The sequence below is a fragment of the Nicotiana tomentosiformis genome, chromosome 2 (assembly GCF_000390325.3).
Source record: "Nicotiana tomentosiformis chromosome 2, ASM39032v3, whole genome shotgun sequence".
In the NCBI taxonomy this organism is placed as follows: domain Eukaryota; kingdom Viridiplantae; phylum Streptophyta; class Magnoliopsida; order Solanales; family Solanaceae; genus Nicotiana; species Nicotiana tomentosiformis.
The window spans coordinates 108927502-108952025 of NC_090813.1; the positions used below are offsets into that span (position 1 = coordinate 108927502).

The 24524-nt window shown below is 36.3% G+C and overlaps 1 long non-coding RNA gene across 1 annotated transcript in view; it reads left to right on the forward strand.

Annotated features, from left to right (window-relative positions):
• Nucleotides 1–13813, forward strand: part of LOC104087520 (uncharacterized) — a 30230-nt gene extending 16417 nt beyond the window's left edge. The window contains exons 2-4 of the long non-coding RNA XR_684307.4: nucleotides 9187–9827; nucleotides 9911–10049; nucleotides 13322–13813. This is a non-coding gene — a long non-coding RNA (uncharacterized lncRNA). The remainder of the gene's footprint in view (nucleotides 1–9186; nucleotides 9828–9910; nucleotides 10050–13321) is intronic.
• The last annotated feature ends 10711 nt before the right edge of the window (nucleotides 13814–24524 follow it).

The window sequence follows — 24524 nt, forward strand, 5'->3', positions numbered from 1 at the left end:
TCTTATTACTCATGAATCATCTCATATCCTCCTTACGCGCACAATAGCATCTCCAACTGGTACACAATAGCAAGACCTTCCACGAATCCGAAGCTATTTCTTCCTTTTGTCCAATACTACACTGCATACCCAAGTCCTTAGGCACTGCAGTTAAATTCTTGAACCCACTAGGACCACTGTTGAGAATCACCTACTCTGACTTGGTCCCGAATATAAGCCAAACTCTAGTGCGCTGTTAGCACGGGAACACCCTATCAAAGAAGCACCCGACTGAATTCTTTTCCTTTGTATATTACACCCACCGGAAGCAGAAACTCTGAGTCTTACCAAAACCTAAGTATGAATCGATAAGGCCAAGTATATCACACATTTCTCAAACCCCTTACTCGAATTACCACTGATGTTTTTCTTTCCTTAGTCATAATAACCCACTAATACACCGATGACCAGAGACCGCACAAGCAGACAACCGCGTGATCCAACCATAGACGCTGGGGCTCCCCCACTTAGCTTACAGCTACAATTTCATAGTCCTGGAACCCACCAAGATTCCTCCTTCCCAATTACTATGATCTCGCACAATTAACCCGCCAAATTTCTCTAAATCTTTTTGTTAAACATTTCATGAACATTCTGAATCACTAGCCACATTCACATATTCGACCTCTTACCGGATAGCCAGTGGAATTCTTCGTAGAAGCTTCATCAACACCACGCAACCGCTAATTTGCTCACAGTAGATAACCCACCTGTGGAAATTCCATGCCGACATCTTCCAACGACGCTGCACTGAGTCCAATTACTACAAAATCAGTAAATCCTCCTGAGCCCGTGCTCATTCACCAGTTGTACAAGTCCGTTCACTCCCCATTTATATCAACTAAAAGTGCAACAATACATTCCAATCCGAAGTCATGTTGCATTCCCCTTCATATCGAGCAAACTCCTTTCTCTCGTATGCCATCTTCCTCAATATAGTAGCCAACATTCCAAATTAAGTTCATAGACCTAGTCACTGTACACCATGAATCCCAAATCACTCTAAACGTTTCTCAAGTCATGTGTCTATCCTACCATAGAATTCATATGCTACTCTGTCACTCCCACTTCGGCTAAACCATCTTCTTTAAGTAACTGCTCGACCTCTGCTTTTCATACTTTACCTGCTAGTAATTCAACCGTCGCGAGACACCTCTCGCCATGTCCTTCCTCATTTTTCGCAGCCCAAATGTTGCCTCAAATCAAATCCATACCTGTAGCACCAGAACCAGTGAATTGCTACCAACTCTAAACCTCCCAGAAGATCATCTTTCTCGAGCCATCAACATTTGAAACACCGGTTCGATTCTAAACTGCTGCACACCACTATCCTTGACGACTGCTTCCCCAGCGTCCTTTCACAATACCCTGCCCAAAGGAGAATTGAAGAAGACCATAACATCGGCGAACTTAATACATTCAAACAAGGACAACGACACCACATCATAGGTAAAAATTCCACCACGCTCGAAAATACCAAGTCGCGTTACTCCATCAACCCAAAGCTGAACATTCATAGTCCGATTGCCTTTCCATTGCTGGAAATAAACCTCTTATTATGTGCTGAGAAATCCTCTTTTCAAGTCATTCACTGCCTCGACACATAAACAAACACCCCACCATTACACCAACAATGTGCGATAACAACGTCTGAACATCACAGTTGTCTGCGCGTAGCCTCGACCCCATCGAAAATACAGCTACTGAGTTGAAATGACAGAACATCCTTCCGCAAGAAGACGATGATAACTTACTCGAATGCGCAGGGAAAAACAACCTGCTCCACCTCAGTAGTACCACTGCAACTCCTTGATGCCCAACTGACACGAGTGCCCAACACCGTACAAGAATGAATAGGAAGGAAATAAAGGCAAAAGCCTCGAAAGAATCAAATCGCACGATGAGGAATCAAGAAGGGAAGTACTCCTAACAGCACTGTAGCCTCTCGAAGATAAGTACAGACATCTCTGTACCGATCTGCAAGCCTCTACTAGACTTGCTCATGACTTATGAGACCCAAGTAAACCTAATGCTCTGATACCAAGCTGTCATAACCCAAAATCCACTATAGATCGTGATGATACCTAACGCCGCCGTCAGGCAAGCCAACGATGATTGATCCACTTAATTACATATTTTTATTCCTTTTGAAATCATAATTTCCATTAATTAAATGGTGTGAAATAGAATTTACAGGGTGAAACAATGATAATTACGTGAACTACCGTACCAAACATCCAGTAGGAACTCCCAAAATTCGGTGTTACAATTGCATGAGCATCAAGTAGGAAAATATGATAAAATACAACATCTGTCTGGAATACAAATTAGATAGGAGAATATAAATAACTCTATTGGAGACTCTATGTGTTGCGGACTCGTAACGTGGGATGCAGCTCGCCTAAGTCCCCGCAATATTCGCGCCTTTGCGCCCACAAGACCACTAGATATATATGTACCTGCACAAAATGGGCAGCAAGTGTAGCATAAGTACGTAAAACACGTGTACCCAGTAAGTATCTAGTCTAACCTCGAAGAAGTAGTGACGAGGGGTCAACTTCGACACTTACTATGGGCTAACAATAAAATATCAAAATTATAATTAAGCATAGATTATGTAAATACAGCTAAAAACTCAATAACAAGAAATAAATAAACAATTCTTTCACTGATAGTAAATCCCAAATTAATTTCCATCATTTAACAAATTAATCTCTCAAGCCAATAAAATAATATCAATTATAATTGGACTCCAAGAATTATTACGCAAGAATTATGCCGAGGTCGTACGGCCCCGATCCAACATACAAATATATAAATTGTGCACTGTCGAGGGTCGAATGACACGAACCATAGATGCATCTATCTGCTACCGAGGCGTTCATCCCACTCCACGAGAAGAGAAAATACTTTATGAACAACCAATTCAAGATTATTAAGAGGCTAATATTCAAAGAAACATCAATTCTCATTAACGGTCAAGTGACCCATCCAAAACTCAAGTAAATGAAGTTTAACCTTTTACAATTCCTTTATCAAGTTCCAATATGATTTAAGCAATTAAATTAACAAGTAGGGTGCAAACATCGCAAGTATAACATGATTTGGGTCCTAGACTACCCGGGAAAAGGTAAAATTAGTAGCTACATACGGACTCTCGTCACCTCGTGCGTACGCAGCCCGCACAAATAGAAGCACATATTAAATCAATTCACCTATGAGGTTAATTTCCTCTTACAAGGTTAGAAAAGAGATTTACCTCGCCCCGAAGTTCCATAACCGGCTACAAAGCTTTTCTAACAACTCAACCTGGAGCCCGTCGCTCCAAAACTAGTAAATAAATGTGAAATTCCATGAACATATACTCTAATACTCATAATAAATCAATTTATAACAATTTTCAACTCTGCTCAGAAAATTGATAAACTCACCCTCGGGCCCACGTGCCCGGATTCCAAAAATTTCCAAAGATAATCATTACCCATAACACTACGAACTCAAATATAAGAATTATTCCCAATTTCATATCCAATTTCATGATCAAAATCCAAAATACCAATTTTTAGGTTATCCTACAAAATCCCAAATTTCTACAAATTTTCATGTTTAAATCCATATATTAATCTTGTATTTAACTCACAATACGTGGGAATCACTTACCTTGACATAGATGATAAAACTCCCTCCTTAAAACTCTCCAAAATCGGCCCAACCAAGTGAAAAATGAGAGAAAAAGAGCCAAATCTCGCTCTTAAGATGATTTTGCCCAACGATATTTTTACACCTGCGAGACAGTAGCCGCACCTGCGGCGTCACTTCTTCGACCACACCACCGCTTCTGCGAAAAATTACCCAAACACGATGCCTCACACCTGCGGAAGCATTCCCCGGTTTCTGCAACATCGCAGGTGTGAGCCCCCTTCCGCTTCTGCGCCTTCTTCCGCTTTTGCGCCCAACGCTTCGCTTCTGCGCTTGCGCAGATACGGCCAAAACTCCGCACCTGCGGTCCTTTCCCTGGTTGACCTGCTCCACTTCTGCGACCCATGGGCCGCTTCTGCGGCCCCCACACCTGCGGCCAAAACCTCGCAGGTGTGGTTACACCAGATGATAGCAGCTTCAGCATTTTCATAAGGCCAAATTCAATCCGTTAACCATCCGGAATCTACCCGAGGCCCTCGGGACCTTAAGCAAATATACCAACATATCCCAGAATACAATACAAACTTAGTCGAAGCATCAAACCACGTCAAACAAAATCAAAATCATGAATCGCGCCTCGAATCAAACTTATAATTTCCAAATTTTCAAATTCTATAACTTGTACCAGAATGCATCAAATCAAATCCGATTTAATTTTGTACACAAGTCATAATTGACAATACGGACCTACTCCAACTTCCGAAATTGGAATCCGATCCCGATATCAAAAAGTCCACTCCCGGTCAAACTTCCCAAAAATCATCTAATTTCCTACTTTCACCAATTGACGCCGAAATGACCTACAGACCTCCAAATCAACGTCTGGACATGCTCCTAAGACCAAAATCACCATACGAAACTATTCCCAGGCTCAGAATCTCAAACAGACATCGATAACATCTAAATCCACTTCAAGGCAAACTTATGAAATTCTTAAACTTTCAAAATATTAACTTCCCATAATAAATGCCGAAATGCTCTCGGGTGATCCAATACTCAACCCGAACATACGCCCAAGTACGAAATCATTATACGAACCTATTAGAATTTTCAAATCCCAATTCCGAGGTCGTTTACTCAAAAGTCAAACCTTAATCAGCTCTTCCGACTTAAAGCTTCCGAAATGAGAATTTTCTTTCCAAATCAACCCCGAACTTTTCGAAATTCAATTCCGACCACACGTACAAGTCATAATACCTGAAATGAAGCTACCAAAGGCCTCAAACTTCCGAATGACGCGCTAGAGCTCAAAACGACCGGTCGGGTCGTTACAATATGAATAAAGATCAGTTCCGACCTCAAGAAAAGAATGAAGAGTTTCTTGGTCATGAAGTACCATATCTTAGTGAAATTGGTGCACTAATGTATCTTGCTAATACTACAAGGCCTGACATAAATTTTTCAGTTAATGTCTTAGAAAGATATAGCTCTGCTCCTACAAGGAGACATTTGAATGGAATCAAACATATATTGCGGTATCTAAAAGGTACTACCGCTATGGGTTTATTTTATGGCAATGATTACAGTCCCGATCTTGTTGGTTATGCCGATGCTGGGCATTTATCTAACCCACACAAGGCCTGATCTCAAACAGGCTATGTGTTTACATGTGGATGCACTGTCATATCTTGGCAATCGACTAAAGAATCAATTGTGGCTACTTCATCTAATTATGCTGAGATAATTGCTATTCATGAAGCAAGTCGAGAATGTTTATAGTTGAGGTCTATAATACATCTTATTCAAAAAAAAATGTGGTTTAAAGTATGACAAAATACCCACAATTTTATATGAAGACAATGCAGCATGCATAGTCAAATTGATGGAAGGATTCATAAAAGGATATAGGACAAAGCACATTTCACAAAAGTTATTTTTACACATGATATTCAAAAGAATGGTAATATTAATGTGCGACAGATTCGTTCAAGTAATAATATGACTAATTTGTTCACCAAATCTCTACCAATATTAACCTTCAAGAAGCTAGAGTACAAGATTAGGATGTGAATATTCAAAGATGTGAATTGATGCTCTCGTCAAGGGGAGAAATACGCGTTGTACTCTTTTTTCCTTAAAGGTTTTGTCCAAATTGGGGTTTCCTGGTGAAGCAGCTCTCAATGCGTATTACATGATAGGTGTACTCTTTTTTCTTCACTAGACTTTTTCATACTGAATTTTTCTTAGTAAGGTTTTAACGAGGCACTATTAGCTTTTAATGGATATTCAAGGGGGTGTTATAAATTCACTTGCATAGAAAGTGGATGTCCAACTTGCGATTTTGAAAATCTTGTCATATCTAGATTTGTCTTGACATGTCTAGATTCATGTTGGTTTGAGACTAATAACTAGATTTAGGAAGTTCTGTAAAAATGCGATAGTATCTATAAATAGGTTCGTTCATAAACCTAAAGAAACATTTTGAAAACGAAGAAAGAAACGTTCATTTCTAATATTACCATTCTCTTCTATTATTAATTCTAGTTAATTACATAGTTCTTGATATATTGATTTTATTTCATAACATTAGAAAATATTTTACCTTTATATACGGTCTAATTTTCCAGCGAAGGGTGTTCGGTTGACCATCCTTACTTGGTTGTAGCTCCTCCACTGGGAAGAATAACAGGTTCCATACTAGGGATTTCGCGACAAGAGTTTGTGCTCTTTGTCATCTTGCTTCAGAATAGAATGAGCACCTTATTTAACATGGGTGACAGTATTCATCTGAATAAGAAAGATATTAGAAAAGGAATTATGGTGTAAGTCAAATTTTTTAGGCATACAAATAATACACAAATTGCCGCAACAATGATTCAGTAAGAAATTACTTGGTTGAAAAATAAAAGTTTGCTATTTGTACAACTGGTGTCTATTTAAGATAAAATACATACCAATTTCTAAGGTTTTCGTTGAAAAACTAATTAAATTTTGTGTCTCAAATCTCAATAAGCAAATATGCATTCCTACAGACGCATCCAACCTCTTTCTCAAATGAGCTTCTGTCATTTTATTGATTTCATTTCTTACAACCTTGGTTTTTCGGTCTCTGCTTGCTATAGATCTAGGATTATGAGATCACGCATTCAACCAACTGTACTCGCCGAACAATTTTCAAGGAGAGTCAAACAAGATTTTTCATATATCTTTTAGATATTTAACTTTTTATATTATTATAATTATAATACTTTTTATATAGTTTTTAATTATGTAAAAAATATTTAAGAAAATTTAAGTGTTTAAATTTATAATCACATTAGAAAGTTTACTCTTAAAATCCTAGATTCGCCAAATAAATTAAGACAAATAAAGCACTGTTATTTTTAAATTATATCCCAAATAAAAATAATAATAAAAGCCGAGGCAGTCGGCACATAAAAAACCGTCTTCTGCCCCAAGTTGGAGTGCCTTCTCTCTCTGTTAAATATTAGCAGCAGAATTATACATACATATTCTATAGATATGGTTGTTTGCAATAAATTTATGCAGAAAAATAAAACCGCAATCACAAACAATTATAAAGAAAAAATTTTTATTGATAAACATTGCAGGTTACAACTATGTTTATCCCTTCTTCCGTATTTCTCGAACGTAGGATGATATGTATCTCCTTGATGTATTTGATGATCAAGAAGCATATAGCAACACTCCATTTGGATCTTAAATGTTGCTAGAACTTTGAGCAAGACATATTTGACATGTATTTGATCTCTAATGAATATTCCATGAATTTTTATGAAATTTCGAGATCGTATAGGTGATCTCTTTGTGCACTATGGGATTTGTGAGATCATCTTTGAACGACATATGTAGTCTTATTTATATGCATGAATTAGAGTTTGGGTGGAGTAGCCACCAAGTAACCCTAATAGACTCCTAATATTTCAAGAGTCGTCTTGAATTTAAGATTTATCTTGATCTATTAAATTTTCAGTGTCTACAAATGCCCCATACTTCAAGGTTTGTTGAGGTGTAGGCTTGCTGAAACATGAAGACGAGAATTGAAGTACCTGGCCATCACAACAGATAATCTTGAAACTTGAAGTTTTTGATATGCAGGAGGAAGAGATGAAGGGCAGAACTGGTCCCACTGGGCGTGCCAATTTATTTGTAATAAATTTGTGCAGAAAAATAAAACTGCAATCACAAACAACTATAAAGAAAAAAAAATTATTGATAAACATTGCAGGTTACAACTATGCTTATCCTTTCTTCCCTTCGATTTGTTATCCATTATTCGAGGGCCTTAGCGGCGTATTTCTCGAACGTAGGATGATATGCATCTCCTTGATGTATTTGATGATCAAGAAGAATATAGCAACACTCCATTTGGATCTTAAATGTTGCTAGAACTTTGAGCAAGACATATTTGATATGTCTTTGATCTCTAATGAATATTCCATGAATTTTTATGAAATTTCGAGATCGTATATGTGATCTCTTTGTGCACTATGAGATTGGTGAATGACATATGTTATCTTTGAAGGGCATATGTAGCCTTATTTATAGGCATGAATTAGAATTTGGGTGGAGTAGCCACCAAGTAACCCTAATAGAGTCATAATGTTTCAAGAGTTGTCTTGATTTTAAGATTTATCTTGATGTATTAAAATTTCAGTATCTACAATAGCAGGTCGATTAATGAAAAAGTATTTGGTACCTGATCACGTAGAAAAAGAGAAAGCTTTAGTAGAGGTATGTGCAAAATCTGTTTTTATTTTTTATTTTTGATGGTGTCTTATGAAAACAAATTGGCAAAGTTATAAGACAGAGTCATGGTAATCTTCAGGGAAAAAAATCTTTGATTCTAGTTACTCATGGAGTTTTTCTTAAAAGTGAGAGGGCAGCCCGATGCACGAAGTATCCCGCATTCACGCAGGATACGGGAAAGGGTCGCATCTCAAGGAGTGTGATATAGCAGTCTAGCCATTTGCAAGCTTCGACCTAGGAGACAACTTTAATGTTGTTCCACGGCTCCTTTTTTTTAAAAAGTGATTAAGATAAATGGACACTGTCGGTTTTTTTTTTTGGAGTACTGAATTAGATTATCCTCTTCATGTTTGAAGCTAATTCAGAAAACAAAAACAAAGATTAAACCCTAACTTGGCAAAAAATTAAAGAGTAGAGGTTCTAATTGAGGAGCAAAAGCATGTTATTTATGCACGAGTCCACATTTTGCTACATAACTTGGGTCCAATAATCAAATATACTAGTAGTAATTTTTATCCTCATAAGCGTGGGAGGGGCATCTTTTTTGTAGTTGTTTTTTGTTGGAATAACGCAACTTTTTATAAATTTTCTCTTTAAAAATCCATGCTGCCACCTGTAATGCAATTAGGTTCATGATGCAAAGGAGGATTACTTCAGCCAGCTACCAGATAATGTTTTGTCTTCCATTCTTGCACATTTGACAGTAATAGATGCTGCTAGGACGAGCATTTTATCTAGAACCATACATGTTGCCCTTACTATCAGCAAAAATTCTTGAAAGGTGTAAATCAGCTATTACAACTTTATTCGGGTAGTAAAGTGACTCATGTTAAGATGACTTTTTGCTTTGGTAGACAGTTTTCTAGTGAATTTGACCAATGGATGCATTCTATTTCAAGATTAGGTGTTGAAAGACTATATCTTTCTTTTGCTTGTGGCATTATTCCCCTCCACAACTCCAACCCTATCCACAATCCGGACAAGTTGTTTAAATTTTCCCTTGAGCTTCTGTCTTAAGCATCCTCATTGAAACATTTGCGTTTGTACCATTGTGTTGTCCAATCAAGTAAAGGAGTTCGTCTTAAATCCCTCAGGACCCTTACTTTGCTGGGTGTTCTGTTAGAAAGCGACCAACTTGAGCGTATTTTTTCCTCTTGTTTGAATCTTAATATCGGTTAGACCTATGCTATTGCAAACTTTCTTATAAGCTACGGATCTCTGGTACAGTTACATCTGTTGTTTTCTTTGCTTGTGGCGGATTGGGAGATGTAATGATTGATTTAAAAGGAGCCACTGCAATGCCATACATATTTGGTGATTTTTCAAGAGATTTACTAGCTCAGGTTAAATATTTAACAGTCAAAGCTAGTCTGTCTCAGGTATTTAATGATGTCTTTTCTCAAATTCCTTTGATCTTTGTCTTTTTGAATACCTTGATCATTTGAAGCATTTTTTATTTCAGATAGAATACATCCCAACAAAGATACAGATGTTCAGAAACCTTAGGGAGCTAACCTTGGTGCTTGTGTCACGCACGACTTTGACATAACATTTCGCCTATTTTAGGTGTTTGTCCTCTTCTTCGATATTTGGATGTAGTGGTGAGTTATCCATATTCATCTCTTTTTTTTTTTCCTTTTCTGGATATTCTATATATTCTTTGCTTGATCTTATATGTTGATGACTTCAACATCTATTGAATTTATAAGTGCACATTCCCGCTCTCCCGCATGCATATGTACTGATAATTCTCCTTGTGTTTATGTGTCACCATGCATTTTCTATCAAAAACAATTTATACCGGGGAAAGTACTATTATTGCCAATGACCCTCATCTATTAGTGTGTTTAGTTTGCATGAGACAAAACATCTTTCACTTCCTAGTTAGTCTAGGAACGAGAAAATGATCCAAATGGTCCTTAATCTATTGGGGTTGTTTCATTTTGGAACGTAATATATCCCTCTTGATAGATATGGTCCAGAATGTTTGTAAAGAGAAGACAACTTTAGTCCAAAGCCCTAAATCTTACAGATTCTGCTAATTTTAACCCTTTATTTCATGTGTTGCTCACATGACTTTTAAAGGTTAACTGGAAAACCTTCAACCTCAATTGGCCAAAATAAGCTTTTAAAAAGTGCTTCACTTTTCCCCTTACGTCTTCTTTTCATCTCAGGGCATTTCTTTTGTTTCTGAAGTGCTGTTTTTCAGGAGTAGTTAGTTTTTGAAGTGCAATTTTTTTGCAGTGCAGTCTATTTTCTGAGCAGTGCAGTTCTTTTTACTGCAAATAGAAACAGCTCAACAACGTCTTTAGAAGCAAAAAACTGATGATATCTTCACTTCAAATTACATTAAATGAGTAAAGTTTAATGGAGACACTAATACATAGTAGCTGAACACAGCTTTTCAAAATACATTATGAGTTGTTGTAAGATCTTTACTTCAAACCAGCCACCCAACACCAAAACAACAGCTTTAATTCTCCATCAGCAAAAACATCAGCTAGACGACCTGAAATGTGCGGGGAAAAAAACCATTAGCTTAGATATGACAGAAAGTATAAGCAGATTTCACCTAACAGAAAAAGAGTAAGGTTACTCTGTTAAACATTTATGTGGGATGAAGTTAAGTTTTCATCTTGGACAATTTCTATTCTTCAAACCAGTAAAACAAAGAAAGTTAGGTTTTCTTAAGATGATGAGCTAATTCTACTGTCATATAAAACTTTTTTGACCATTAGCTTATAGAGAACAAATGATGTAACAGGCATACAACAAGCTGGCTCAAACACCTTTTTTTGGCTGCGTATTTGAGGAGGGTTTTAGATCGGGAAAGGCTTTACCGGTTAACCTTTACAGTTATGTGAACTGCACATGGGTTGAATGGTTAAACTTAACAATCCTTTTTGAAAAATTTGTTAGATTTAGGAATTTGGACCATATCTATCACCTTTTTACATACATTACGGACAAAAATGAAGAAACCCCAATACATTAAGGACCATTTTGATCATTTTCTCGTCTAAGAACTAATAAAGATGTTTAACCCAAATAGTAATTGTCTACTACTCCTTTTTTTGCTAGGGAGATTATGAACCCTTTTGGGTTAGCTCAATTTAAATAGTTTGTAAGCATCAAGTGCTTAAAAATAATTTTTTAAGCGTTGGGGCCAGTTTATAATTAAGCAGCTACGCATTTAGATAGAAGTGCGGAATATTGAAAATAAGTTGTTGATGTGTTTGATAAAAAAATATTTATTTTGCTATAGGAACCAAAATTTCCTTAAATCTGTTAACACTATATAGAAGCTGATTACTGAAAGATTTTTAATTCTGAAGTGATTCAAATAAAAATTAGTAAATGATTTTGGATGGGCACAATTTGCTATTTGATGTTATGAGCGCAGCTTAACAACATATATCTTAAGATTATAGAATGTGGCTTCCTTTATCATTAAAATAGCATAGTAAAGAAGAAGAAGCTGCAGGTTATGTTTCCCTTGACCAGAACAACAGAGAAATAATGTTGAGACACTTTTGCCAGGAACTATCATTGTATTGAGACCTGCATCTTAGAATTGTTCATATCGGACTGCTCTGAAAGATCTCAGCTATATCATTGCCTCGGCAGGTTAAAGTTTCTGTGAAGAATGATAAAATAGTTTTCCAACCTTTATGATTAGTTGCAGAGAAAGGTTTCTCACTTTCAAGTGTGGATATTTAACCTTATTTGTACAAAGCACCGTGTATGAGAGAGAGATGGAGGAATAGCGTGATGAAAGAAGAAAGACGAAGAAATGAGTAGAATTAGGGCTTTTTGTAAAGGATATTTTTGTTTAAGATGTTATAAGGCATAAAAGGTAAAATACTAGGTCAAAACCAAATAGCTTTTAAGCTAAAAAGCCATAAGTTGGGCCTAGCTAGTTACCTCTCTATGATCATTTCACTTTTCAAATTTGGACATGATGAATTGTTGATAAAATGACTAGTGAAGAATTCAATAACTCAATTACATATGCTCATTCCAATAGAAATGAATGAATAGGGATAACAGTTACTTTGCTAAACCCTTTTGTGAATTGCTACATCGTTACAGCTTTTTGTTTGAATTTCATTAGATCATTTGACTTTCAGTCCTAGAAGAATACAACTTTGAGTAATACTGAATTTTTTTTGAAAACTCTGCTAACTCTATCATGAAGATAAAAAATCTAACTGTTCTGCTCATGGTGTAGATTGGAACATGTAAAGATGCTGAATCAGTGTTACAGATGTTAGAAGCCCTACAGGATTAGAAGAGGCATATTTGTGCTTTTTTCCTTCTGAAGATATTGTACAGTTGTAATAGCGCACCCTTTGTACTGTTTATCTATAAAATTACTTTACCTTCTCAACAACAACAAAAAATTATCTTTAGATAGTGCAATTATTTTGAACTAATTTTTTTTCCTCTCCTACATTTTTTTAATAATCTGGAATGACTGATTTTCGCTGAAAACCTTGTTAATGCTGATATTTGATAACATAGTGCCACATAAGTTTAGTTGGCGAAGTCCAAGTCTTCAAGGTCCTGCATACATTAGAGAACTATATGTTATCATTTGTTCATTTTAACTAGGAGATCTTACACCAGGTTGTGTGCTAGAAAAGGTCTAACGATACTAGTAACTGAATGAAGCACTTACTATAGTTGATTTCCATTAAGCTATTTTTCTGATCCACAGCATAATGAACTACTTAGTATAATCCTTACTGTCCAATTAATGTGCTGCTTTAGCAAGCAGTCTTGGTTCAGTTAAATGCCGCTTGCTTAAATACAAAATTCATAGTTGTGTTCAATTACCAATATGTTGATCTCATTCTCGTTGTGATCTCAGCAATCGAGGACGACAAGGGAAGGAAGCGGAAGTGACATAAGGCCTCCTTTATCTCCTACATATCACACTGAACTAAAAGAAGTGACATTTGGTGGATTTCGTGGAAGCGGAGCAGAGATTGAATTTGCTGTTTATATTCTGAGAAGTGCATTGATACTTGAACGAATGTTTCTCAGACCAAGTTTTACATGTTATTCTGGCAGTGGTACATGGGAGAAAATGTGGGGGTTTTCCCTCGACGAAAGAAAACGTAACTCAATTGAACAAGAACTACATGGGCAAGCTATCTCTAGGAATGCTGTGGTCATCATCCAATAGGTTCTTGTACAAAATACTATATTAGCTTTCTATTGTCATCAGTGGTATGTAAACTTGTAGAGGTTATGGAATTACCTATTTATTTGCTATTGCTAAACAAAGACTATATTTTTTGATTTGTCAATGGTAGCAGGCTCATGCTTTAATGAAGAGGCATTGTCTGCTTGTGCTGCATTTTCTTTTGCCCCCTTAAGAATGGATGGTTGGACTAAATGCTCGTGCAATTATGTCACAACCGTATAATGCTTCTATTTTTCTGCTGCTCATGCACATTTTCTCTCATTTTTTTATTCTTCATATGGATAACATTAGGTCCTTCTTTGGTGTTTTAGCTCAGTTTGGTAAGTAACTTCCTCTCCTAGTTTTGAAGACCATTTTGGTGCATTCTATCCTTCATGTTTGGCATGTCAGATTTCATTTTGGTGCTGGCCCTATTGCTTAGAGGCGTTTGGTATAGGTGTCTTTCTGTTGATATTAAGTAAGAACAGTTCTATATCTCCTTTTCTTTTTTTGCATTAGCTGGGAATTGATAGAATTGCTGTTCTGGTTGCAATGCTAGTTTCATGAGCGACGTTAAGACTTTTGATAGTGTGATTGTTCTAGCTTTTAGTTAAATGCTGTTGCTACTTACAGTGTCAAGCCTTTGCTAACATGGCTGCATCCTGTACACAGTAGTGGTAGGGGCTGAACCCATTATTTCCTGACACAACATCTATAGCCACAAAATTTTTTGAATCCATAATTTTACAAGTTTAGTAATTTAATGCATAAAAGTTGAACGTTATGCTGCTGGAAGCCCCACCTGGCATCTCTCTGAGTAGAGATGGAAAACTGTGCGGTACGGTTGCGGGGCAAATCTGCAAAAATCCGCGAAGATTTAAACCCGCATCCACCCGCTCTCTGTCCCGCATATTTTATTTTTTTTTCATTTTTTCAGTTTTATTTCTTTTGAGCTTTTGGTTGGACTTTCGGATTTAATCAACCAAAAAATTGAAATCTCTTTTGTTGCTTTTAAGCTAATGTGCCCTTTAAAAAAATTATTGAGCCAAAACTTATTGAAATGACAACAAAGTATTTAATCAATCAAAACTTTTAAACAGAAAATGACAACAAATTATTTAATACTAGTAATAGCTTTCTTGCTTTTGAACTCTTAAGGTACTGTACTATTTTGAAAAAAAGATTTAACATATAAAACATTTTCATTTTTATTTAGTTATATTTTTTATTGTTCCACTTTTAATACTATAAATCTATTTAGTAAGATAAATATTTTTTTATTTAAGATTTGCACTACATTAGTGTTTTAAGTGATTTATTAAAAAAAGATAGGAATAGCACAATTATATTCGTGAAGAATTTCCATGATATAGATGGTGTATTTGATTTTTTAAAATAAAGAATTTTCATGAAGTTAGCAACATCTTGCCCATCCCTCCCAGATTAGTGTTCAACCATTTTGGTAGTTCAAATTCAAATGGATAATAAATATAGACCACCTATTTGTGTTATGCCTTTTTCCAACAAAATACCTCATTTTTCAACGACATTGAAGGTGCAAGTGCAATTAAGCACTACATTAAGTTACTAATATGTTTTATTACACCTGCTTAGTGACCGTGGTTAGTTTTAAGCCCGAAAGTGACTTTTTTTTAAAAAAGACCCGCACCCCCCTCCCCCCGCCCCACCAACCCGCTAAAAATTTTTCCTTAAAAAAAAAAAAAAAAAAACCCGCACCCGCACCCGCGAAGCCCAAAACCGCACCGCCTCGCATAGGTTTGAATCCGTCCCGCCCCGCACCCGCCCCATTGCCATCCCTATCTCTGAGTGCTAGGGGAACAAGGAAAGTATTGCATCACGAGCCATCTCCTTTCCATGATATGGGAACTTGTGATTTGCACGATACCGGCTTACATAATTATCCATTGGGGTTGTCCCGATATTTCAGATGCACTCTTATACTTTGCGGGGTTCCTATAACCCCCTGACTTTATTTGAACTGTAATAAATATCACCTTTTGAGATAACCATCAGTTTTAAGGAAATCGGTGGATGGTACGCACCAACCAAATTTCGACATGTGTTTTTATTTTTTAATACTATAAAATTCTCTTTTTATTCATTATTTATTTATTTTACCTTTTATTTTTTATTTTTCCTTTCTTCTTCTCCCCAATCCCACCCCCTCTCAAGTCTCATTTCTCAGTTCCTCCATTCTCCCAATTAATTCATTCTTCTTAATATTTTTTTAATTTCAAATTTTCCCCATTTCTTTCTTCATTGTATTTTCGTTGCGCCTCTTCCGGTGGAGGAGGGACGGTCTAATTAGGTAGTGGAAGATGGTGAAAAGTGAGTGGGAGACTGAAGAAGAGAGGTGGTGGCCATCGAAAGAGCAGTAGTGGTGTGGTGGCACACTCTCTGATTTTTTCATAGGAAGACTTAGGGTTTAAAATTAAAGAACCCACTAAGCATATTTAACAGAGAGACTTTTGATTTAGAAAAATCAGACATGAAATATAAATCGCCAAGGGATGAGTGGATTTTAAAGGCTTAAATGGTGTTGGGATGAGGACGATATAGGCTGTGGCATTCCAATTAGTACTCCTCCATGCCTTGATTTTTCTTTTCAGATGGAATTGTGAGTGGAGCATTGATAGATCAATTGTGTCATTTCTATTGCCGGAGAAATCACCGACTCTGTGTTCACCATTACCGTCGCTAAAGAGAATGTCTATGGCTACTGGTTGAGACATTCAGAGAAGTTAGAAATGACATAAAATTTATCAGTTTGAATTTTAGTAGAACAACGTGAAAATGAAGAAGAAAACAAAAAGAAAAATGCTTCAAAATTAAAGTTTTAATATTTTTTCTGTTAGGATCGGGAACCCGGGTAGTGCGTAATATAGCCAAACAACGGTATAATGACAATAACAAAGACAATTGAAGTTGATAACAATGACAATTATAGTAGATAAAGAAGACACAAATTTAACGTGGTTCGGTCAAAGTGACCTACGTCCACAAGCGGAGAGGAACAATTTACTATAAGAATAAGAGTACAAAATTAAAGTGAACACTCTAATTAATCCCAAATAACCTAAGAGAATAACCTCACAAGATCACTCTAAAGAAAGGGTTCACACAAGTGCTTCCCAACACTTAACTCTCATACAAAACACTCTTAATAAAGGAAGAAAGGAAGAAACAAGAATTAAAGACAAGTCTTGTTGGTGTGTATTAAATGAACTAATGGCCTTTCCTTTTATAGGCAAAAAAGTCTTGACCTCTTAGGTATAAAAGAAGAGATATAACTTGTGCAAATGATGTCCAACACACAATGCAATAATTTTGGGTCCTAAAGAATATTGCCAACAAAGTCTACACTTTGCAAAGATGCTTATGCTTATGTGAGATGGACTCCATTTGACAAAATAATGGCCATATTACAAATCTCCACCTTGGCCTAATTTTGGATGATATAGTAAATTTGCTCCACCTTCTCCGCAAAAGCCCCAATGGGCATATGTCAAAATTTAATGCCATCAAAATCAGACAAGTTGTCTGATACCAAAATTGTAGTAGGGCCTATAACAGTGGAGCCCAATAAAGTATACAACGAACCAGATCTGTGTGCTTTCATGATCACACGAGCACCTTGAAAAATTTTCAGAATTCCACCTTCACCAGTGAATTTGCACCCAAGAGATTCTAAAGTGCCCAAAGATACGAGATTTTTCTTCAACTCAGGAACATATCTAACATCGGTGAGAGTTCTCACCACGTCATCATACATTTTGACCCGAATTGTACCTTTGCCAATAACGTTACAAGTAACATTGTTACTCAATTGGACAACTCCACATGCAACTGAATCATATGTAGAAAACAAGTCCCTTCTAGGACACATATGATATGAAAAACTGAAATCTAAAATTCACTCATTGTCTAATCTGAAACTAGTTTCAGTTGCTAAAAATATAGTTCCCTCAATCTCATCAGTTGCTACACTAGTTTCGGCGGTGTCAGTATTTTTGTGCTCATTTTTTCTTTCCTTATGCTTTTCTTTATTTTTCAGCTTATAGCATTCGGAGATAATGTGACCTTTCTTATGACAATAGCGACACTGTAAATTATTGTATCTGGATATGGAGTCGGAGTTGCCCCTATCAAACAAGCCAACTTCCGCTTGAGTTCCACTAGCTTCCCCAACAATATCACTATTTATCTGTTCCTTTGATTTTAAGATAGATTTAATATCCTTATAAGAGATATTATCCTTTGCATAAAGCATAGTATCTCTTATATGCTTAAAAGATGGGGATAGAGAACAAAGCAGTAACCCAGCTTGATCCTCATCTTTAATTTCAGCATCTATATTACTCAAATCCATAAGAATGGAATCAAAGGCGTCAAGATGAGAGAGAATAGAGGTACCTTCACCCATAAGAATTGTATAAAGCTTCTGCTTCAGGTAAAGTCTATTTTCTACCGTCCTCTTCATATATAAGGTTTTTAATTTTTCCCACATTCCTTTAGCTGTGGTTTCTACAGAAACTTCACGTGAAATCTCATTTGAGAGATTTAAAATGATACCTGCTTTTATTTTTTTGTCTATGATGGCAAACTCCTCGTCCGTCATTTTATCCGGCTTCTTCTCCTTTCCTTGCAACGCCAAGTCTAAGCCATCCTGAATTAGGATAGCTTCCATCTTTAATTGCCACATTCCGAAGTTTGCATTTCGGTCAAATTTCTCAACACAGGTCTTTGTTAGAGTCATTTTGGCTATCGAAACTAACCCGGTTAGATCCGGCTCTGATATCAATTTGTTAGGATCGGGAACCCGGGTAGTGCGGAATATAGCCAAACAACGGTATAATGACAATAACAAAGACAATTGAAGTTGATAACAACGACAATTATAGTAGATAAAGAAGACACAAATTTAACGTGGTTCGGTCAAAGTGACCTACGTCCACAAGCGGAGAGGAGCAATTTACTATAAGAATAAGAGTACAAAAGAGAGTACAAAATTAGAGTAAACACTCCAATTAATCCCAAATAACCTAAGAAAATAACCTCACAAGATCACTCCAAAGAAAGGGTTCACACAAGTGCTTCCCAACACTTAACTCTCATACAAAACACTCTTAATAAAGGAAGAAAGGAAGAAACAAGAATTGAAGACAAGTCTTGTTGATGTGTATTAAATGAACTAATGGCCTTCCCTTTTATAGGCAAAAAAGTCTTGACCTCTTAGGTGTAAAAGAAGAGATACAACTTGTGCAAATGATGTCCAACACACAATGCAATATTTTTGGGTCCCAAAGAATATTACCAACAAAGTCTACACTTTGCAAAGATACTTATGCTTATGCGAGATGGACTCCATTTGACAAAATAATGGCCATCATACATTTTCCACGAAAGTGTATTCACTCTCTAGGTCACATGACCCAAAAAAGTGATATATTTTACGGTTTAAACAAAGCTAGGGGGTCATAGCACTCCCGCAAAGTATAAGGGTGCAACTGGAAAAGCAGGGTAATTATGTATTATCTTTTGAAAAATGGAACAAAAGTTGGGGACAGAAGGCTCGAAGATAATAATGGGCTCGATGTATCCTTGAAGCTATTAATCAAGCCTTGTTTGGGCTTAGCAGGCTCACAGGAGAAAAAAATGGCAAATAGCCACTTTTAATTAAACATTAGCCATCATTTAAAATTTATTATCTACTCTTTTAGCAAGGAAAAATTTGAGATAGAACATAATTGTGCAATAGTTTAAGAATTTTTACACAATCTTAACAGCATCATCTAATTAACATTTCTTTGCAGCTATTTATTATCTCGAATCACCCCAATCCAGCGAAAATCACGTTTCTTAAAGATCCCAACAACGAAACAAATGGATTTTACAGATGGTAATTTTATTGTTTCTCTCTTTCTATTATTGTAAATAAATGATGATTTCACTTTTGAGGTTTCTGAACCTGAAATATCTTTTGACAGTTGAATACATACGCCACCCTTCAAACTTGTTCTTCTTTTTACTTAGATACTTTGTACTGAAACTTGTACGGCTATTGAGACACAATTTTTATTTTTAAAATTTTTCTCTTCGCCGCCGCCAACTCCACACCAACCAGCATCAATCACTTCCTCTCACGGGGGCGCATGTAGTCTATAACACCAGATTCAATTGAATCCATAACTTTCGATACGGAGTGCAAATTTATATACAAAAAATAACTAAAATCGCAATAAATTATCGATATGAACTGATAACTTTAAGGATATAATAAGTTTAGTAATAAGAACTTTATAGATTGAACCTTATAGATTGAACTCATAGAGTTTGAATCTTGAATCCGCCTCGACTCACGCTATCACGGCTGCCATCACCTTCACACTGTATCAAACTTTGCTGCGTCAGTTTGATACGGAGGAGCTAGCCAACATTTCTTGTTTTTTCCTTTTGTTAACGTGTCAAATTTTGATTTGTGTTACGGCCATGTCATTCGCGTTTGACCCTCACGTTTTAGGTTTTTTTAGACAGAGTTTTGGCGAGGGCTTTAATATAATAAGCATATATATATATATGTACAAGCTTTAGTATAGATGAAAAAAAGACAGTTAAGAGGCTGTCTATGTATTCAGCCTCTCACTTATTATATAGCTAAATTAAAAGTTAATTAAAGTGCATGGAATGCTATTATCGACACTTTCTATAATTTTTTATTTCCTTACATTCATGAAATCTAAACATAGCTTCTAATACAAAAGAACATGAATTTTGGCACAAATAGCTATCATCAAAATCTAACAAACAGATACAACCAAAGGTAAAGCCTAAAATAGTCAAAGCTAACATATTATGAGGTTGCCTAAGCTAGGTTGAGATGAATGCTATAGTTTTCTTTTATAGAGAAGAGCAAAGTAGCTCTTTAGCTTAGAGTTTGGATAGGAGAATTGACTGAGTGATTTGATCTCCTAAATCAGCTGCTTAAAACATTCTTTGACGGTATATCGTCGGAGACGATTCTTACTTCCTTTATGCCCCCACATACTACTCCAGACCGGATCAGACTCTATACCGCCAATATACTAGTTTTAATTCTAAGACCAAGTTAAACCATAATTTGTCATTTGTAATATTAGAACAGCCAAAAGTAGTAATAATATGCTGTTGTCTCGATTCTGGAGAGCATAAATGCTAATAAAGGATATCAGAGACCTTTATATACGGGTAAACCACATTACCCAAAAAAACAGGATTTATTCAAAGCAGTCAGAGCGAAGAATAGAGGCTCCTGTCCATATTCCATTAACCATCTGTTTCAACAGCCAAATGGAAATGAAAGAAAGCTATGTTCTCTGGGCATAACAAAGAAATAATTTTTTCTTTTGTTAGGCCATGCACAATAGGCAAATTGCTAGTGGCCTGTGTTAGGTGGAGCTACTCATCATTACTTCAATCAAAATTCAAAAGCAGGCATTTGGACGATATCTAATATATATATGTTTGAAGCTGAAGTAGAAAAATAAATTTGGAAGTTGATGTTGTATTTGGAAGAAAATTTCTCTTGAAATAAAAAAGTTGAGGTTGGTAAGTGATTTCACTTGAATATTTTCCGAACAAGTGTTTCAACATTTTACCAATATCTGTAAATGCTAACTTTCACTATCTGTGGGATTTACTAAAATGATCATTGATTTCTCTTGTTGCTCATCAAATTCCAGCAGATAGATGATGGAATTTAAGATTGGTTTTAGATCAATTAAATTAACCAGTACGCTGGTACGTACTTGTACAGTTCTGCTTAGCAAGAAGAGAGACTTTTGTTGGTTCACATTTTTATATAATACTCCCTCCGTTTCAATTTACGTGAACTTATTTACTTTTTAGTCCGTGCAAAAAAGAATGACCCCTTTTTTATTTGAAAATAGTTTACCTTTATGCAATGATTTATAGTCATACAAAATATATATGCGTCATTGTACACCACAAGTTCAAAAATTAATTTCTTTTTTTAAATTCATTATCCACAAAAAGAAGCACTAATCCACGAGGGTTAGATTCGAATCAACAGTCTCCTTATGTAATACTAGTACGTATATAGCGGTACACAAAGCAAAAGGTAGAAAAGCAAAAGCAAAGAAGGATGCAGGGGGTGGAGCATAAGAAAAGCAAAAGAAGACGTCTTTCTCAAACACAGATTCCAACGGAATGCAGGAAGGATGCCCGACATTACTTGCTGGATCATATGCTTTTCGTTTTTTTGTTTAAAGGGACTCCCTTTGTTCTTCTTGGTAATCTTTTCAGTGTGATACACACACACAGAGAGCCTGTTGAAAACAGTAGGATAAGTAGGAGTAGGAGGAGAAGCAGTAGTGTGGACAGAGGTGGGAGCATCAGGAGTGTCAAGTATTTGAGAAGTAGGGAGAGCGGGATCTGGAGGATCTGTAGGGACAGAGGAAGCAGTAACAGGATCAGGAGTAGAATCATAAAAGGTAGGCATTGGAGGAGAATGATGAGAAGGAGCAGAAGTGAAAAAGTATAAGGAAAAACACATTCATGAAAAATGAAAAACCTAGACTAAAGAATAAGACTGATACAAATAAATAATGGGCTAGGCCAAGTGCTCCAACTCTTGTATTGGCCCAGTCTTCGTGGCCCAATCTTCAGGTAACTCCAACAGACTTAGTGGTGAGATTGTACAGTTTGTACCTTTTTTTAGCAAAAGGATAGCCAATGAAAATACAAGGAGATGCTTTAGGTTGAAACTTATCTCTATGACACTTGAGAACACTAGCATAGCAGAGGCAGCCAAAAGGTTTTAAATGAGAATAAGAAGGAGCAGTCCCATAAAGTAATTCAAATGGAGTCTTATTGGACAAAACTTTAGAGGGAAATCTATTAATGAGATAGGTTGCTGTTAAAACACAATCTCTCCAGAACTTGGTAGGAAGATTGGATTGAAACAACAAAACTCTTGAGGTTTCTAGTAGATGTCTATGTTTCCTCTCTACCACACCATTTTGTTGTGGTGTGTGTGGGCAAGTTGTTTGATGTATGATACCATTATCAGAAAAGAATTGAATAGCTGAATTGGAGGAACCAAGCTCCAAGGCATTATCACTTCTAACCTTTTGGACAGAAAGGTGAAACTGTGTCTTTACCATGGCTATAAATGCTTTAAGGAAGGTGAAGACATAGCTTTTGAAGTGTAAAAGGTGTGTCCATGTTGCTCTGCTATAGTCATCAACTATTGTCAAGAAATATTTTGCTCCAGAGTAAGTTTGGGTGTGGTATGGTCCCCAAGTGTCAACATGAATAAATTGAAATAATGAAGTAGAAACGGAAGAACTATCTGGAAATGATAACCTAGGCTGTTTAGCTAAAGGACAAATAGGACAAATAAAGGACTGCTTAGCAGACAAATCATTAGAGATAGAAGATATATACTTCATTTGAACAAAAGGAACATGCTCCAATCTGTGATGCCAAAGAACATCATTTTTATTCATATTATTTGGAACAGTACAAGAAAGTAAAGTAGAAACATAACATTGATTCTCAGTTTGTACATTTTGAACAATACCACAAGGTAAAGTACAAGCAAAACTGTGGCTCGCATTTTTAACATCTGTATGTAAAGAAAATTCAGCATTATGTACTAGATTATTGAAAGGAGGAACAAAATTATCAGGTGACATGGAAGGAGTAGAATGGTTGAAGTAAAATTTGTATAATCCTTTGTCCATTCTACCAAGCTCCAGAAGCTTCTTCATAGAATGGGCCTGTAGAATTTATGCAAGAAATAGAAGTGAATAACATATAACAGTTGAATTGTGTTATTACCTTACTCACAGAAATTAGATTGTAATGGAAAGATGGAATGCACAAAATATTGTGTAGAGTGAAAGATAGTAATAAAGTAAGGGAACCTGTACAAGTTACCTTAACTTTATAACCATTAGGTAGAGAAACTAAGGAACAGGAAGGGGTGTAATATTAAAAGGGAGGTTCTTATTTGAAGTCATGTGGTCAGTTGTCCCTGAATCCACTATCCAAACCCTTCCAGCTACACTAGTCAACATGCGCACAGTAGAACTATCATTTAAACACACAGGAAGAGAAGAAGTACTACCAGCAAAATTGGCAGATCCCATTAGAACAGGTTGAGTCCCTGAATCACCCAATGTAGACTGATTGAGCAACTGCATCAACTGGGAGTACTGCTCTTTGGTAAGACCAAGGATCAAAGAGCTTTGATCAGTTGGAGAATACAATGCAGAAGATTCAGAAATCTGCCCCTCAGCACTTGCAACAGTACCAGACTTTTATCCCTTTGTGAATTTGAAATTTGGTGGAAAACCATGTAATTTGTAGTATTTTTTAATTGTATGACAAGGTTTCTTGCAATACTTGCAAGACAAATTAGTATTGGATTTTTGGTTGCTTGAATCAAAGTTCACCCTTTGTGTATATTGTTTTGTAGATGAGAGTTGAGAAGGGAATTTGTTAATGTTGGAATTTGCATTAAAAGAGGCTAATTCTGAGTTAAATTGGATATTGGGGATAACCTGTCTCTGTTTTTCATCTTGCAACAAAATGTTGTAGACAGTATCAAGGGATGGCAATGGTTGCATCATCAAGATGTTGCTCCTAACTCCCACATAAACCTCATTTAGACCCATAAGAAATTGATGAACCCTATCCTCTTCCTTCTCTTTCTGGAGACCTTCCTTAGCAGCACAAACACAATAATTTGCATGGCTGATACACATAACCCCCGATTCATCCCAGAGTTTTTTAAGTTTGTTGAAATATGAAACTATGTCGAGAGTCCTTTGATAAGTAGATGCAAGTTCTCTCTTTATTT